The 16666-nt window shown below is 26.7% G+C and overlaps 1 long non-coding RNA gene and 1 pseudogene across 3 annotated transcripts; one reads left to right on the top strand and one right to left on the bottom strand.

Annotated features, from left to right (window-relative positions):
* Positions 1-1930: 1930 nt before the first annotated feature.
* LOC123271170 lies at positions 1931-7555 on the top strand. 3 transcript variants are annotated; one of them, XR_006510798.1, is made up of 10 exons: positions 1933-2315; positions 2709-2769; positions 3252-3375; positions 3832-3955; positions 4445-4565; positions 5047-5169; positions 5679-5802; positions 6102-6228; positions 6728-6853; positions 7354-7555. It is a non-coding gene; the product is annotated as an uncharacterized LOC123271170 (long non-coding RNA). The 3 variants fall into 3 exon arrangements; XR_006510797.1 differs by having other exon boundaries at positions 2655-2769; XR_006510799.1 differs by lacking the exon at positions 3252-3375 and having other exon boundaries at positions 1931-2315; positions 2655-2769.
* A 2136-nt stretch (positions 7556-9691) lies between these two features.
* LOC123271734 lies at positions 9692-15242 on the bottom strand (annotated as a pseudogene).
* Between the last annotated feature and the right edge of the window lie 1424 nt (positions 15243-16666).

The following is a 16666-nucleotide window of genomic DNA, read 5'->3' as shown; positions in this document are numbered from 1 at the left end:
TGAAATCAAAAAAATTGAAGAAAAGAACCCTGTAGAAGAGAAAAAAAAGAAGAAAAATTCAGCTAAACCAAATGTGTACTCAAGGATTAAGAGTTTAGAAGACAAGCTGAAGGTTTTGGTTGAGGTACTATTTTTTTTTTATTTTATAATATATGATAACTGTCAATTTCAATTCTACATATGGATGTAAACAAGCATTTAAGATAGTTTGTCATGGTCATTAGTTTTAGTGAAATTACTTGAATCCTATTTAATTTAATATAATTTAATTTACAGGCAGCCGAACAGAATAAAAGAGTACCGAAAACTTCAAATGATGAAATGACTACTGAGGCAGTTAGGCACCCGGTTGAACAGAGAAACCGCCATCACATCCAGACTGTAGCCAGGGGAGGTGGTAACGCCCATTCTAATGCGGGAACGTATCATAATAGGCGCAATTACCAACAAAAGCAGACACAGAATTGGAATCGTAAAGAACTGTATTATCAGCCATATGATGACACTTACTGGAGGCAACGAAATAAGTCGTATGTCTTTAGAGGTAACTTTAACCAAGGAGGCAGAGGCACCAGATATCGCAGGAACGACTATCGACAATTTTATAACAACGCAGAAAACTATGGCAACAATTACTATCGGTACCAAAATCGTTTCAATTAAATAGATGTAATTAGAGATTAATATCTGGAGATTTCAGACTTATATATTCAAGAACTAATCAGTATTGCGCAAAAAAAATTAGTGTTCGTGTAAAAGGAAAGTTTATCTACTGTCAAACTGATAAAAAAATTAACTTGACTCAAGAGCCAAAATCTTGAACTAAGAATACCATTTTGAAGAAAACGATTTTTTTGAGTCAAGAGAATAAACTCTTGAGGCAAGAAAAATTTACTTACGTCAAGAATAATTTCTTGACTCGAGGATTTATTCTCTTGACTTGAGAAAATCATTTTCTTCAAAATGGTATTCTTGATTCAAGATTTTGGCTCTTGAGTCAAGTTAAATTTTTTATCAGTGCAGTTATCAAGAATTATTATAGGTGAAATATTACTTTCAAATAATAATTGTTTATTTGACGTTTTGTTTTAAAATTAGTTAATAATTTTTATAACTTTGTAATTTTCTAAGAATACTTTTTTATTTACATAAGTTAATCATTATATGTATTATTAGTACTTAAAACAAAAAATCTCAACATATTGATAAAAATTCACGTTGATTGGAAAAATAATTATTTTTAAGTGCTCAATTAGAAATTAGGATATTGTTTGTTTTCAAAATTTATAGATTATAACAAACAGAATATTTAGATATTACAACATAAGTAAATTGATAAAAAATGTTGGTTAATTTTTAATATTGTTGTCGATAATTGATAAAAGTCATACATTTATAATTTTTAATATAGTATACGTCAGTTTTTTTTGTATTTAATTTAGTAAAATAGTTTTATATAAAAAATTGATAAACTAAAAGAAAAATGATAAGATATATTTTGAAAAAAACTTTATCATTATTTTATGTACCATGTTCAAAATAATCTGGATTATTTTATGAAAAGTAATAAATAGATAATACAATGATAGCAATCATTACATTTTTGTACTATTTCTTAGTTTAGTCATATTATTTGTACTTTTCAAGAAGGGTATTTATGTAAGAGTAACTTTAAAGCCTTGAAAAAAAGTTAATAATTTTCGATAGTATTCTTTAAAAGATTTTTGTATTAAATTTGAAGGAATAGAGATAAAAATTTTTAATACATAAGTTTTAGACGCAATAATGGAAAATATGAAAATGAAAAAATAATTATTTAAATAACAATACAAGTAATAATAAAAAAGCAAACGAGTAAAATTAAGAAACGTTACTAAATTAGTGATTATTTAAAAAAAAAATTATTGATATAAAAATAATGACAATAAAAATAATTTAAAAACAACAAGAATAATAATTTGTGGACTAAGAACGTGATTTTTCAAAAGATGCGTTGACGGAACTGAGGCGACATCTCGAACACAACAGTACTTGCTAAATTAGGCGGTAAGAGCGTCACCATCGTAGTTTATGACAACATGGCGTCAGAATGTTTACAAAATATGTAGTCATTTATAGCATTTACCATGCAAATATAAACAAAAAATTGTAAATAATTGCGACGTAAATGTTTTAAATGAAGTTACGATCTGACACAATAAAATGGATAAGTGTTGAATCTCCTAAGTAAAAAGAAGTGCATCATTACTATCATTAGAAAATGTATATGCTCTGGATATTAGCCAATGGACCCCGTGATTGATTTCTCCACTAAAGTAAGAGTTGAAATTATTTTTCGTTTAATAATCAATAATTTCAATTTTATGTAAATTAAATATCCGAAAAAAGTAATATATTATAAAGTGACAATTATTAATAATATCCAAGTTACGTGACGCTTTAATCTTTTATGAACGATAAAAGCTAACCGTTCAACCGTTTAAACAAGCTTTTGTCAAATAGAATTTTATATCAATAAGTTAGATTGTCTAAACTGTTTTTCTAACAAGTTTTGAAATGCTTAGATGTTCGAAAAATATTATTAACTGTCTCATATTGAATCGAAAAATGTAAGTGTACTAAACAAAATATAACAGTTTATTAATTTGTTTCAGGTACCTCATTTATAATGGACTCACGTCGAAATGAGTATCCACTGATCTTTTTAGCATGGGAAGATTAAGAATCATGGCAATCACCCTAATATACTTATGAAGTTCAAACAAAAAGGTAAAAACTTTTTACTGTTTCAATTCAGTTTTTAAAAATTAAGAATTGAAATTTACAATAAGATAAGAAAATATTAAGTAAAGCCATCAATCTTGCAACAGGATGGTACTAGTGTTTTTTTTTTATTTTTTTTCTTAAGGTAATGAAATGTGACAAAAAAATTTTCAATTTTCTTAGCGAAAAGTTGATAATAATCATAAAAAATAACCAACGCGTAATTAAACAATTTACAATGTTGCTGACCTGTGAAAATTTTTTGCAATTTTGTGGACTAAATTTTCCAATCGAAAGAATCAGGAGAAGAAATATTTACATCAGAATCTCAGAATAAGAATTCGAAATGAATAAGTAAGAATATAATATATCTTAGCAAGAATATAATTATAATAGAATTTCAGAAATGATTACAAAAATTTTTTAATAAGTATAAAAAATTTACTAGTATCAGAGCAGTTTATTGACAAATAGTTTTTTTGTTTCAGGTATCCAATTTTGAAAGGGCGCTTGCGGAGATCTAGAAATAAGGAGAGAATCGGTATTTAGCCATTGGAAAGTCTGATTTATTTTTTAGAACAACAGCCGATGGAATAAGCAAGTGATGATAAGGTATGTTTTCTTGGTAAAACAATATTAATATTGAAATCCGGTGAAACTTTTAAAGTCATGAATTTGGGAAAAATTTAATTTCAAGAAGTAATTTTACTAAAAAAAAAGTTAAAATATTTGAAAATTATTATAAATAAGGCTGACTGTTACATTTTTTTCAAATACATAATATTTAATATTGCCATGCTAACCTAAGTAGTCATATTTAAAATTTATATATCATTATACTGCAATTTATAAAAAGGGTAACACCAAAATAGTATTATGTATTGGTGTTCTAAAAATAATATGAATAGAAATTTCACAAAACAGAATAAAAGAGAAAAATTGAAGATTATTAAGTGGCAAAAATTTAATTATCATAGAATCCCAGAAATGATTAAAAAGAATTTGTAATAAGTATAGAAATTTACTAGTATCAGAGCAGTTTATTGACAAACAGTTTTTTTGTTTCAGGTATCCATTTTTCAACGGACGTTTGCGGAGATATAGAAATAAGGAGAAAATCAGTATTCAGCCATTGGAAAGTCAGATTTATTTTTTCGAACAACAGCTGATGGACCGACCAAGTATTGATAAAGTATGTTTTTTTAGTAAAACATTTATAAAATATAAATCCGGTCAAACTTTTCAAGTAAAGAATTTCGTGAAAAATTTAACTATAAAAAATCTTACTAATCATTTCTGGTATTCTATGATAATTAAATTTTTTGCCACTTAATCATCTTCAATTTTTCTTCTACATTCTGTTTTGTGAAATTTCTATTCATATTATTTTTAGAACAACAATACATAACACTATTTTGGTGTTAAACTTTTTATAAATTGCAGTCTAATAATATATAAATTTTAAACATGACAACTTAGGCTATATTAAATATTATGTATTTGAAAAAAAATTCATTAAATTAACAATTTAATTTCAAATAACAAAAAAATGTGACAGTCAGCCTCATTTATAATAATTTTAAAAAACTTTAAAGTATTTTTTTAAAAAATTATTTTTTAATAAGCACAGAAATTTACTAGTATCAGAGCAGTTTATTGACAAACAGTTTTTTTGTTTCAGGTATCCAATTTTCAACGGGCGTTTGCGGAGATGCAGAAATAAGGAGATAACTAGTATTTAGCCATTCGAAGGTCCGATTTATTTTTTGGAACAGCCGATGGACCGAGCAAGTGATGATACGGTATGTTTTCTTAGTAAAACAATATAAACATTGAAATTCGTTGCAATTTTTCAAGTCAAGAATTTTGTGAAAAATTAAATTTTTAAAAATAATTTCACTTAAAAAAAAGTAGAAAAATTCCAAAATTATTATAAATGAGGCTGACTGTCACATTATTTTAAATATTATATTTACTTGAAAATTTCAATAATTTTTTCCAAATGAAAAAAAAACTTAATATTGCCGTGTTTACCTAAGTTATCATGTTTAAAATTGATATACAGTCATACTGCGATTTTCAATCGAAAAGTTTAACACGAAAGTAGTATTACGTATTGTGATTCAATAAATAATAAAGAATGTAAAAGAAAAATTGAAGATAATTAAGTGGCATAAATTTAATTATCACAGAATTCCAGAAATGACTAAAAAGTTTTTTTAATAAGTATAGAGATTTACTAGTATCAAAGCAGTTTATTGACAAACAGTTTTTTTGTTTCAGGTATCCATTTTTCAACCAACGTTTACGAAAATGGAGAAATAAGGAGAGAATCAGTATTCACTCATTAGAAAGTCTGATTTATTTTTAGAACAACAGCTGATGGACCGAGCAAGTGATGATAAGGTATATTTTCTTAGTAAAAAAATATAAATATTAAAATCCGGTAGAACTTTTAAAGTTGAGAATTTTCAAAAATATTTTTTTAATTAATAAATTAATAAAAAAAAAATTAAATAACATACAAGTAAAAGGATATTAAAATTATTATAAATGAGGCTGAAGGTCAAATTTTTTTGTTATCTAAAATTTAATTAAAAATTGAATGAATTTTTTTAAAATAAATAATATTTAATATTGCCACGTTTATTTAAGTTATCATGATTAAAATTGATATATTATTAAACTGCAACTTATAAGAAGTTTAACACCAAAATAGTATTATGTATTGTTGTTCTAAAAATAATATGAATAGAAATTTCACAAAACTGAATGTAAGAGAAAAATTGAATATAAATGAAGTGGCAAAAATTTAATTATCATGGAATTCTAGAAATAATTGAAAAGATTTATTAATGAGTATAGAGATTACTAGTATCAGTGCAGTTTGTTGACAAATAATTTTTTTGTTTCAGGTATCCAGTGTTCAACACACGTTTGCGGTGATGTAGAAATGAGGCGAGAACCAGTATTCAGGCTTTGGATAGTCTGATTTATTTTTTCGAACAACAACTGATGGACCGAGCAAGTGATGATAAGGTATGTTTAAATTTTTAAATGAAAAATTTTTAAACGAAAAATTTATTTGTAAAAAATCTTTTTAATATTTTCTGGAATTCTATGATAATTAAATTTTTGACACGTAAATATCTTCAATTTTTCTTTTACATTCTGTCTTGTGAAATTGCTATTCATATTATTTTTAAAACAACAATACATAAATCTATTCTGGTGTTAAACTTTTTATAAATTGCAGTATAATTATATATTAATTTTTTAATAAATATAAAAATTTATATATCTGAGCAGCTTATTGACAAACAGTTTTTTTGTTTTAGGTATCCATTTTTCAACGGATGTTTGCAGGGATGAAGAAATATGGAGAGAATCAGTATTCAGCCTTTGGAAAGAAATATAGATTTTTTTTATGAACAACTGCAGATAGACGGAGCAAGTGATGATAAGGTATAAAGTTTTCTTAGCAAAAAATATTAACATTAAAATCCGGCGGAATTTTTAAAGTTAAGAATTTTTGAAAAATTTAATTATAAAAATAATTTCACTGAAATGTAAGTAAAAGGATATTAAAATCATTATAAATGAGGCTGACTGTCACATTTTTTGTTATATGAAGTTTAATTGAAAATTAGTTGAATTTTTTTCAAATAAATAATATTTAATATTGCAATGTTTGACTAAGTAGTCATGTTTAAAATCGATATATTATTATACTGCAATTTATGAAAAGTTTAACACCAAAATGATATTATGTATTGTTATTCTAAAAATACTATAAATAGAAAATTTCACAAAACAGAATGTAAAAGAAAAATTGCAGATAATAAAAGTGGCAAAAATTTAATTATCATATAGAATTCCAGAAATGATTAAAAAGATTGTTCAATAAGTATAAATATTTACTAATATTAGAACTGTTTATTGACAAACAATTTTTTTGTTTCAGGTATCCAATTTTCAAAGGACGTTTGCAGAGATGTAGAAATAAGGAGAAAACAGTATGCAGCCATTGAGAAGCTTTTGACGTATTTCTTTGAACACCAAGCCGATAGACCAAGCACGTGTTGACAAGGTATTTTTTCTTAGTAAAACATTAATAATATTGAAATCAGGTAATAATTAAAAACTTAAGGATTTTCAGAAAAATTTAATGTTAGAAAATCATTTTACTAAAGAAACAAGTTGAAGGATTTGAAAGTTATTAACAACGAGAGTAATAATGTAACATTTTGTTATTATTTGAGATTTAATTGAAAATTGAATCAATTTTTTTGAAATAGAAAAAAGTTTTTAATAATGCAAATTGTCGTGTTTAAAATAGATAAATAATTATACTGAAATAAGTAAACATTTGGAATTTATAAAATGTTAAACGCGAAAAATAGTATTATGTATTGTTTTTCAAAAATACAATAAATAGAAATTTCACGAAACAAAATGTAAAAGAGAAATTAAAAATTTTTCATTATGAAAATAAAGAAATATACTTATACAATAAAAATGAACTACTTTGGAAAATTGAATAAAAGTTGTGAAACACGAAATAACTAATCAAGTTTTTGTTTGTTACAGGTTCTCAAATTCCAACGTAGTTTTTACAAGGAGGACATTTTCCAAAATTCTGTATTCAATAATAGCCCTGGATGAAAGATTTATGTAGATTTGCATCATTGCCAGTCGATGACCCTTAAAGTATCAACGAAAAGGTAACAATATGAAAACTTTGTATTCTTTCCCAGTAAGTGATTGTTGACATTACAATTTGTAAAGAGTGGAAAAATCAGGTAAATTTAATTTATAATTAGTAATAAGGTAAAAGCCCCAGTTACTCATATACAAGGACATAACTTTGAAAATATGCGCAAATTAAAGGAGTAATGAAATCGTGAAAAATTGTAAATAAAATTTATAAATCATTGGTAATGTAAATTTTCTGGCTCAAGTAGTTTTTTATTTATAAAAAACTGACAGGAGCACTGAATTCTATCAGTGTGATTATCAACCCGGCGAAAAAAAATTATGAAAAATATAATTCCATTGTTAAAATAGTACAAAGTGTATAATTATACGATTATAAAAATTGGCGCTAATTAAAAGAGTAAAAAAAACGTAAAAAATTATTGATAAAATTTAAAAATCAATGGCACTGTAAATTTTCTAGCTCGAGTAGTTTTTTATTTATAAAAAACTGACAGGAGCACTGAATTCTATCAGTGTGACTATCAACTCGGCAAAAAAGAAAAAATTATAAAAAATATAATTTCATTGATAATATAGTACAAAGTGTATAATTATAAGATTATAAAAATTTGCGCTAATTAGAAGCGTAATGAATTCGTAAAAAATTGTAAATAAAATTTAAAAATCATTGATATTGTAAATTTTCTAGCTCGAGTAGTTTTTTTTATAAAAAACTATTAGGAGCACTGAATTCTATCAGTGTGACTATCAACTCGGCAAAAAAGAAAAAATTATAAAAAATATAATTTCATTGATAATATAGTACAAAGTGTATAATTATAAGATTATAAAAATTTGCGCTAATTAAAAGAGTAAAGAAATCGTAAAAAATTATTGATAAAATTTAAAAATCAATGGCACTGTAAATTTTCTAGCTCGAGTAGTTTTTTATTTCTAAAAAACTGACAGGAGCACTGAATTCTATCGGTGTGACTATCAACTCGGCAAAAAAGAAAAAATTATGAAAAATATAATTCCATTGGTAAAATAGTACAAAGTTTATAATTATACGATTATAAAAATTGGCGCTAATTAAAAGAGTAAAAAAAACGTAAAAAATTATTGATAAAATTTAAAAATCAATGGCACTGTAAATTTTCTAGCTCGAGTAGTTTTTTATTTATAAAAAACTGACAGGAGCACTGAATTCTATCAGTGTGACTATCAACTCGGCAAAAAAGAAAAAATTATGAAAAATATAATTCCATTGATAAAATAGTACAAAGTGTATAATTATACGATTATAAAAATTGGCGCTAATTAAAAGAGTAAAAAAAACGTAAACATTATTAATAAAATTTAAAAATCAATGGCACTGTAAATTTTCTAGCTCGAGTAGTTTTTTATTTATAAAAAATTGACAGGAGCACTGAATTATATCAGTGTGACTATCAACTCGGCGAAAAAAAATTATAAAAAATATAAAATCATTGATAAAATAGTAAAGAGTGATTAATTATAAGATTATAAACATTGGCGCTAATTAAAAGAGTAATGAATTCGTAAAAATTTGTAAATAAAATTTAAAAATCATTGGTATTGTAAATTTCCTAACTCGAGTAGTTTTTTTTTATAAAAAACTATTAGGAGCACTGTATTATGTCAGTGTGACTATCAACTCGGCAAAAAAAAATTATGAAAAATATAATTTATTTGTAAAAAAGAAAAAAGCATATAAGAAATTCCAAATTATAATATATAAGACTTTAAAAATTTGCGCCAATTACAAAAGTAATGAAATGAAAAAAAATTGTCAATAAAATTGTAAAGATGAGTTGTAGGGTAGATTTTTGGTTGAGTAGTTTTTCTTTTCTAAAAAACTGATGAAAGCTCTGATCCTCTGTAGGGTGACTATCAACTTGCCCAAAAGTTAATATATAAAATTGAAAGTACGACTGAAATTACATGATAGATAAAAAGTAAGTAGCTGTCAATTGGTACCTGCGTGGTATTATAAATATATTTGACATTTAACGTACTGTTCAATTTATTGTAGGAACAATTTGTAAAATTTTTCTTTTGGTGCAAGTAGTTTTTAAAGAATGAAAAACTGCTAGAAGCTTTGAATTTTATCAAGGCGACTATCAAATTGAACAGATTAAACAGTAAACTGCGGGTATTGAAATTCTGTCGGTAAGGCTGAAATTTCAAATTTTTCCTAGAGATGGCGCTACATGATTGGAGGTGAACCTGTTCTTGCCGACAGAATCTTAAGCCTCGGCTCTTAATAACAAAAAATGTTAAAATTTATTTTTAATATAAAATTCCTCGAATTAATTATTAAATAACTTTCCATGTGTATTTTTCTAGATATATTTTCTTCTAATTCAGTCGTATTTGTTAACTACAGTCAATACTTAAAGAGCTAGAATTGTTTGATTTTGCTTTTCTTCGGAAAAGTCAGCTGATCAAGATCTGAGTAATTCTGTTCGAGCAATGTACAGATACTACAAACGTCTTGATGATTGTTGCCTGTAGGTGGCACTACTTGTTAATTGAGCGAAGTTTGAAACGATGATATTTCTTACATAATATTTATTAACCAGTCTAAATACACAACAGACTAAACGTTGTTCGAGTTCTACTTTCTTGGGATAAACCAGCTGTTCAGTGTCTGGGGAATTTTCATTGAAGATAGTGTATATTCTATAATCTCATGGTTGTTGCCTGTAGATGGCACTGTCATTCAATTGAGCGTGTTTTAAATAATCTTAATCTCTTGATAATACGTAACATAACTATGCGTTTGATACATTGTGTCACTTACTAACAACAATATCATAATAACAATAAATAATATTGGTAATCATAATAACAACAACAATAATAGTAATTATAATACTGAAAGTAATAAACTATGCGTTTGATACATTGTGTCATTTACTAACAACAATATCATAATAACAATAAATAATATTGGTAATCATAATAACAACAACAATAATAGTAATTATAATCCGAACAAAAACAGTTTCACTGTAAAAAAATCGCGCCAAGTCCACGTTCATAAGACTATTAAGGAAAAAAAAATTTTTTTTTTTCTTTACAAAAAGATATAAAATAGAAAAATGAAAAAATCAACAGACTCGATAGAGTCTGGCGCCAAGTTCCGTTCTCAAGCCAGACTACCGAGTGTGTATATACCGTAAGCATAACGGTTTTTTGAGGTTACAAATTTTTTTTCAAATTTATTTTGATTTTTTTTCTATATGATATTTTATAATAGTAGTTCATGTAGCCATATTAAAGCAAATTTTAAGGGAGTTGGGAAAGAACGGATAGGGGAAAGGGGGGACCTACTCAGTGAGAATTTTTCCGTAATTGAAAAAATAATCAGACAGCCCAGACTGGGAATCGAACCCAGATCTCTCGGTTACGCGCCAAGGGCTCTCCAGTTAAGCTATCCGAGACAATAAAATTATTAAAAATAATCAGCACAAACTATAGCGACCCAGATTTTTAGATTTTAACTTTTTTCTTATGTATTCTTATTATATAGTATATCTTTTTTCAATTGTTTATTATAATTACAAAAAATACTGAAATCCGAACAAAAACAGTTTCACTGTAAAAAATTGCGCCAAGTCCACGTTCATAAAACTCATCTCAATAACATTTGCACTTTACAAAAAAAATTAGGCTCGTTTTAATAATTTTCATTCTCTACAAAAAGATGTGAAATACAAAAAAATACCAAGAAACCGTCATAATGTTGAAAAAATTGAACAAAAATTTGTTGAAAATTAAAAAAAAAAATTTTTTATCGTACTTGGCGCGCGTCATTGAGTACCCCAAATTTTTTTAGGATAAATAAACATCCTTTTAATGCTGAGAAATTTATAAGTAAGTCAACCTATGTTATTTCATAATAAGTTTTACAAAAGTTAGGTAAAATTGACATGTCATACGCAGTTATGCAAACTACATATAAGTCGATACGCATGCATACGTTGGGTCGGTTGCATTGTGAGAATTGTGTTTACTAAAAAATAAAACATATGGCCGACTAAATTGGGACAATGTGGTGTGAGTGCCAATCAAAATGTGTTAATCACAATTAAACGAAGCAATATCTAACTTTAATATTGCATAAGGTTCTTCATTAAAGATTAATGACGAAGCTGAAAAAAAATGAATCCAAAAATTTTATATAATTTCAGATTTCTTGAACACACCACCATATTGACAGTTGTTCTCACTAAAGATCTAAAAAAAATTTTAACAACGGGTTTTTTCACTAAAACTGATAAGTAATACACTAAGCAATGTTTTCAATGAGTTCAGTATCCTTGACTAATGAAATCTATATAAATATATAATATGATTATCTATATACAAGCGAAATCGATTTTTCTTGAGTTGAAATTCTTCCGAAAAAATTTGGGGTACTCAATGACGCGCGCCAAGTACGATAAAAAAATTTTTTTTTTATTTTTTAATTTTCAACAAATTTTTTTTCAATTTTTTCAACATTATGACGGTTTCTTGGTATTTTTTTGTATTTCACATCTTTTTATAGAGAATGAAAATTATTAAAACGAGCCTAATTTTTTTTGTAAAGTGCAAATGTTATTGAGATGAGTTTTATGAACGTGGACTTGGCGCAATTTTTTACAGTGAAACTGTTTTTGTTCGGATATAATATACATAAATATATGAAAAATTGATGTGGGTACTCAAATGAAAGGTCTCGATGAGTGTAATGTCGGAGTGAGCTTATATTTTTGAAAATGTCAATATTTCTCAAGAAACAAGGTCATTTCTTAATTATGTATCTAGAGATAGAGCAATCAGCGACAACCTATAGATCATTCGGAAATCGCATAAAAATCGTCCAGTGTTTAAATGAAAATCACACAGTGGCCATTTAATTATCAAGAAAAAGATTGGCCCTTTATAAAGTAATCATTACTGAATATATAACTATAAATATAATAAATAAATACAAAAGTAATAGCTGAAATAAAAAAATATTATCAAGAATACTTTAAATAAATTTTATTTTCAGTATCGCTACTTTATCCCATCACTGGACAATTTTATAATATCTCCGAGTGATCTGTAGATTGTCGCTGATTGATTACTGGGTGATCTCTAACTGATCTTTGATTGATCACTATCAGATTATTCTCCTCAGAGTGATCAGTTATTGATCTTTATGATCTCATTGATCTGTGGTTGATTACTGACCTGATCAATTATTGATCAATTAACGATGAGTTGTTGATCAATCCGTGATCGATGATTGATCAGTCAGTGATCGATAAGTAATCAATCCATTTTTGTACGGGTAGAGCAAAAAAATTTTTTTTTTATTAATGTAAAATCAACTTACTTCGTACAGCTTCAATAATTCCACCAATCTGTTCAGCAGAAAATAAAATATCCTTGACGTAATTATCTAAATTAGCAGAAATTTTAGACGTTGCATGAAGCACAGCTGCCAGAGCTATTTGACTAGGTGCGTAGAGCAGTACACTGTCTGTGAGAAATACTTTTTTTGCCCTTCGGGCGGAAAGTGGCCACTGTCGTCCCGCTGCGCTAAACAAAGTTGCCGCTTTCCACCTTCATCGGACAAAAATAGTATTGGAAGGGTGCAAAGTATATGGTGGGGAGGGCTGGCGCTGACTACCACTTTTACGTGTAAATCTTATGGGGAGAGCATGATTTAACGCTAATGGCGGCCACTGGAACTAAATAACTCCGTTTGATTTAACATAGGAAAAGCATGAAAAATGAGGGCAGCACCATTGTGCACCTAGTCAATATTATTGGGAAGTAAAAAAGAAAACCTCAGATCACATGTTTGTTGACATTCGGCTTCGCCTCGGCCAACAATTACATGTGATCAGAGGCTTTTCTTACTTTCCTTCCCAAAGGGTGTAATATACTATTCCAAGAAATCATCAATGTGAGGCCTCAATCTTTCTGGATTTTCTGAGGAACTGTTATGTATCGTGTCTAAAAAGTAAAACTAATTAATTTAATAAAATAAAAAATAGACCAACTAATTATTGAATAACAAGATTAAGCTTGATACTTACTTTGATGTCAATCATAAAATCTTCTACAGGTCTGAAAGGATTGTGGATGGTCAAATGATAGTTTAATTGCTGCATTAACAATAATTCGTTGTTTAAAACAATATCTGATGCTTTTTCTCTATCTCCTTTTAAGTTAGCAACAGATTGTGAAATTGAGACGTTGAATTCTTCCACTTGGATATAGTTTATAATTAATAAAATTAATTTTTATGTATTTTATTATTTTCATTATTTAATAATAATAATTTTTATAAAAAGTTTTTTTTAGAATTTTTACTGATCAAATTTTTTTTGTCATAATTTATTTGTAAAAACATATAGTCCACTGACTTTACTCTTACCCGTTGTAGAAAGTAACTTCCTAGTGGAATTTTATTGTTCAATTTTACACGGAAAAAAGTAAACTGTAATAAATAATAGTCGAGTTGTAATAAGTAATGATCAACTTATAAAAATTACCATTTCAAACAGTAAAATCGTGATTTTACTAGTCACTATGTAATATTTATCATTTAAACGCTACAATTTATTGTTTACACGCTAAAAAATACTATTTCAAACAGTAATATTCGCTATGTGAAAGTCGAAAATGTTAAAGTATAATAATTAAGAACTTTGACTTTGATATTTATCATTTCGTACGTATAAAAAATGATCGTATGATATGTAAAAAATATAAACTACAGTTAGTAAATTTCTATACAAGCAACATCAATATTTAAAAAGTAAAATGGTAAATTTTAAACGCAAGGCTAAAGATGAAACTGTAATTATTGATGTTCTTGGACGGGTAAAATATACATTTTAAAAGTAGAATTTTTACAGTTTCAAACGTTAAATTCTCTGAGTGTGGAACCTTCCCCTTCTCCTCATTTGTAAAGTTAATGCTCTTGCAGAGCATTAGTATGTACTATCCGAACAAAAACAGTTTCACTGTAAAAAAAAATCACGCCAAGTCCACGTTCATAAGACTATTAAGAAAAAAAAATTTCTTATTTCTTTACAAAAAGATATAAAATAAAAAAATTAAAAAATCCAAGTAACCGATATGATTGTATTTGATTTTCGGAAATTAAAAAAAATTTTATTGTAAATTTGAAAATTAAAACAAAAATTTTGGAACGTATTTAGTATGCGTGGTTTCAAAATATTTTACTTTTAATGAAATTCGTAAAATCTATTTACTAGGACTTTAAAAAAATTGAAATACACAATGACGCACACCAAGTACGTTCCAAAATTTTTTTTTTACTTTTCAAATTTACAATAAAATTTTTTTTAATTTCCGAAAATCAAATACAATTATATCGGTTACTTGGATTTTTTAATTTTTTTATTTTATATCTTTTTGTAAAGAGATAAGAAATTTTTTTTTCTTAATAGTCTTATGAACGTGGACTTGGCGCGATTTTTTTTTACAGTGAAACTGTTTTTGTTCGGATCATAAAGTTCTGTTTTATCTAACAATAACTCATACAATTGTTCGTTGATCAAAATATAATCTTGTTTTTCAACAATTGACAAGAATAATTCTTTAAATTCACATTCTACGCTGTTTACATAAGTAAGTTCATTTTTCAGAATCTCATCAAGAGATTTTGTACATTCTGTAACCCATTTTTCAACATTTTCTCGAATTTTTATTATATTTTGAATCGTTATACTATAATCTTCCATTGGATAATCTATAATAATATAATATTTATTTATTTATTTATTGCATTTAAAGGATGTAATCCTATATACAAGAAAAAGAAGCGGTGAAGTAGTACATATATATATTACAATTGAAAGCGATAAAATAACTAATAGCTAGTTCAGATCAAATAACTTGCATTAAATTCAATTCAATAAAGTAAAAAATTAGAAAACAATAAAATAGTATTAATTCAAATAATTAGTAAAAGTCGCCGTCCAGCCTCAATGTGTATTTATTACGGACTTATTCAACTTTTTTATTTTTTATTTGTTTAACTCATTCATAATGCCTCTGCATTACGTGTTAGAAGTAAGATTTTCGGATTGTGAGACAGTTATGGAGAAAATCAAACAGCTTTCTCAGATCAGGTTTTGAAGTGACTCCTAGGATTACTCCCAGATTGTCGGAGTCCGATCCATTGGATAATCTAAAAAAAAACAAAAGGTTAAACATTAAATCGTCCAACTCCCGATTCAAGGTACTGGCAGGTAATAAGGTCTAATTAAGCGAAATTTCGAAAAAAATCGAAAATATTGCATTCAATTAACAAAATGTATCATTAATTTTTATTATAATACATTAGCTACATTAGCCATAAAATATTATCAATTAATGGTAATTTTTACCATAAACAAACGAAAAATTGAACTTTTAAAAAAACTATACGAATAGGCCTTATTTTACTATTATAGGATAATAAGGCCTATGGGTTGAACATACTAAAAATAGTTAAGCTATACTTGATGAAATTGGTATTAGAGATTAATCATCACTTAAATTTAGAAATAATACTTTTTAAGATATTGATAATCATTAAAATGATGATTTTTAATTATTAAATCCAAAGTTATAAAAAATGTTTACCATTTACTCAAATCATTTTTTATAAATTCTTCTGTGCGGTACGACGGCATATGACAGATGATGAAATATAGAAGACAAGGAACGTGGTAACGGGACTCTATAAACTTGTCGCAACATTTTTAAGCAAGGGGCTTCTACTAGAGTAGCCTATAGCAGAAGCGGTTGTTTTAAATATCATTTTTGTCATTTAGGCCTTGCTGACTGCGGGTACCTTTCTTTTAAAACTTCAAGACGAAAGTTGTCTAACTCCAAAAAATCTTATTAGACGATACAATTATAACATGTAGGTATATATTTTTACATATCAACGGTCTTTTGGTAAAACCTCGTATCTTCTATGTATTTTAAATGAGAGATACGAGGTTTTACCAAAGTACCGTCGATATGGACTCAACAAGAAATACATTTTTAACAATACACTTTTTTTTTTTTTTCGTTTAAGGGGCACAACTAGTGTGAAATTAAAAAAAAATCGATTTTTTTTTCATATTTCGATAGGTTCTATAACAATTCAACCGATGACATTTCAACCGCGACA

The sequence above is a fragment of the Cotesia glomerata genome, linkage group LG9 (assembly GCF_020080835.1).
Source record: "Cotesia glomerata isolate CgM1 linkage group LG9, MPM_Cglom_v2.3, whole genome shotgun sequence".
In the NCBI taxonomy this organism is placed as follows: Eukaryota; Metazoa; Arthropoda; class Insecta; order Hymenoptera; family Braconidae; genus Cotesia; species Cotesia glomerata.
This window is presented reverse-complemented; position numbering and strand designations above follow the sequence as displayed.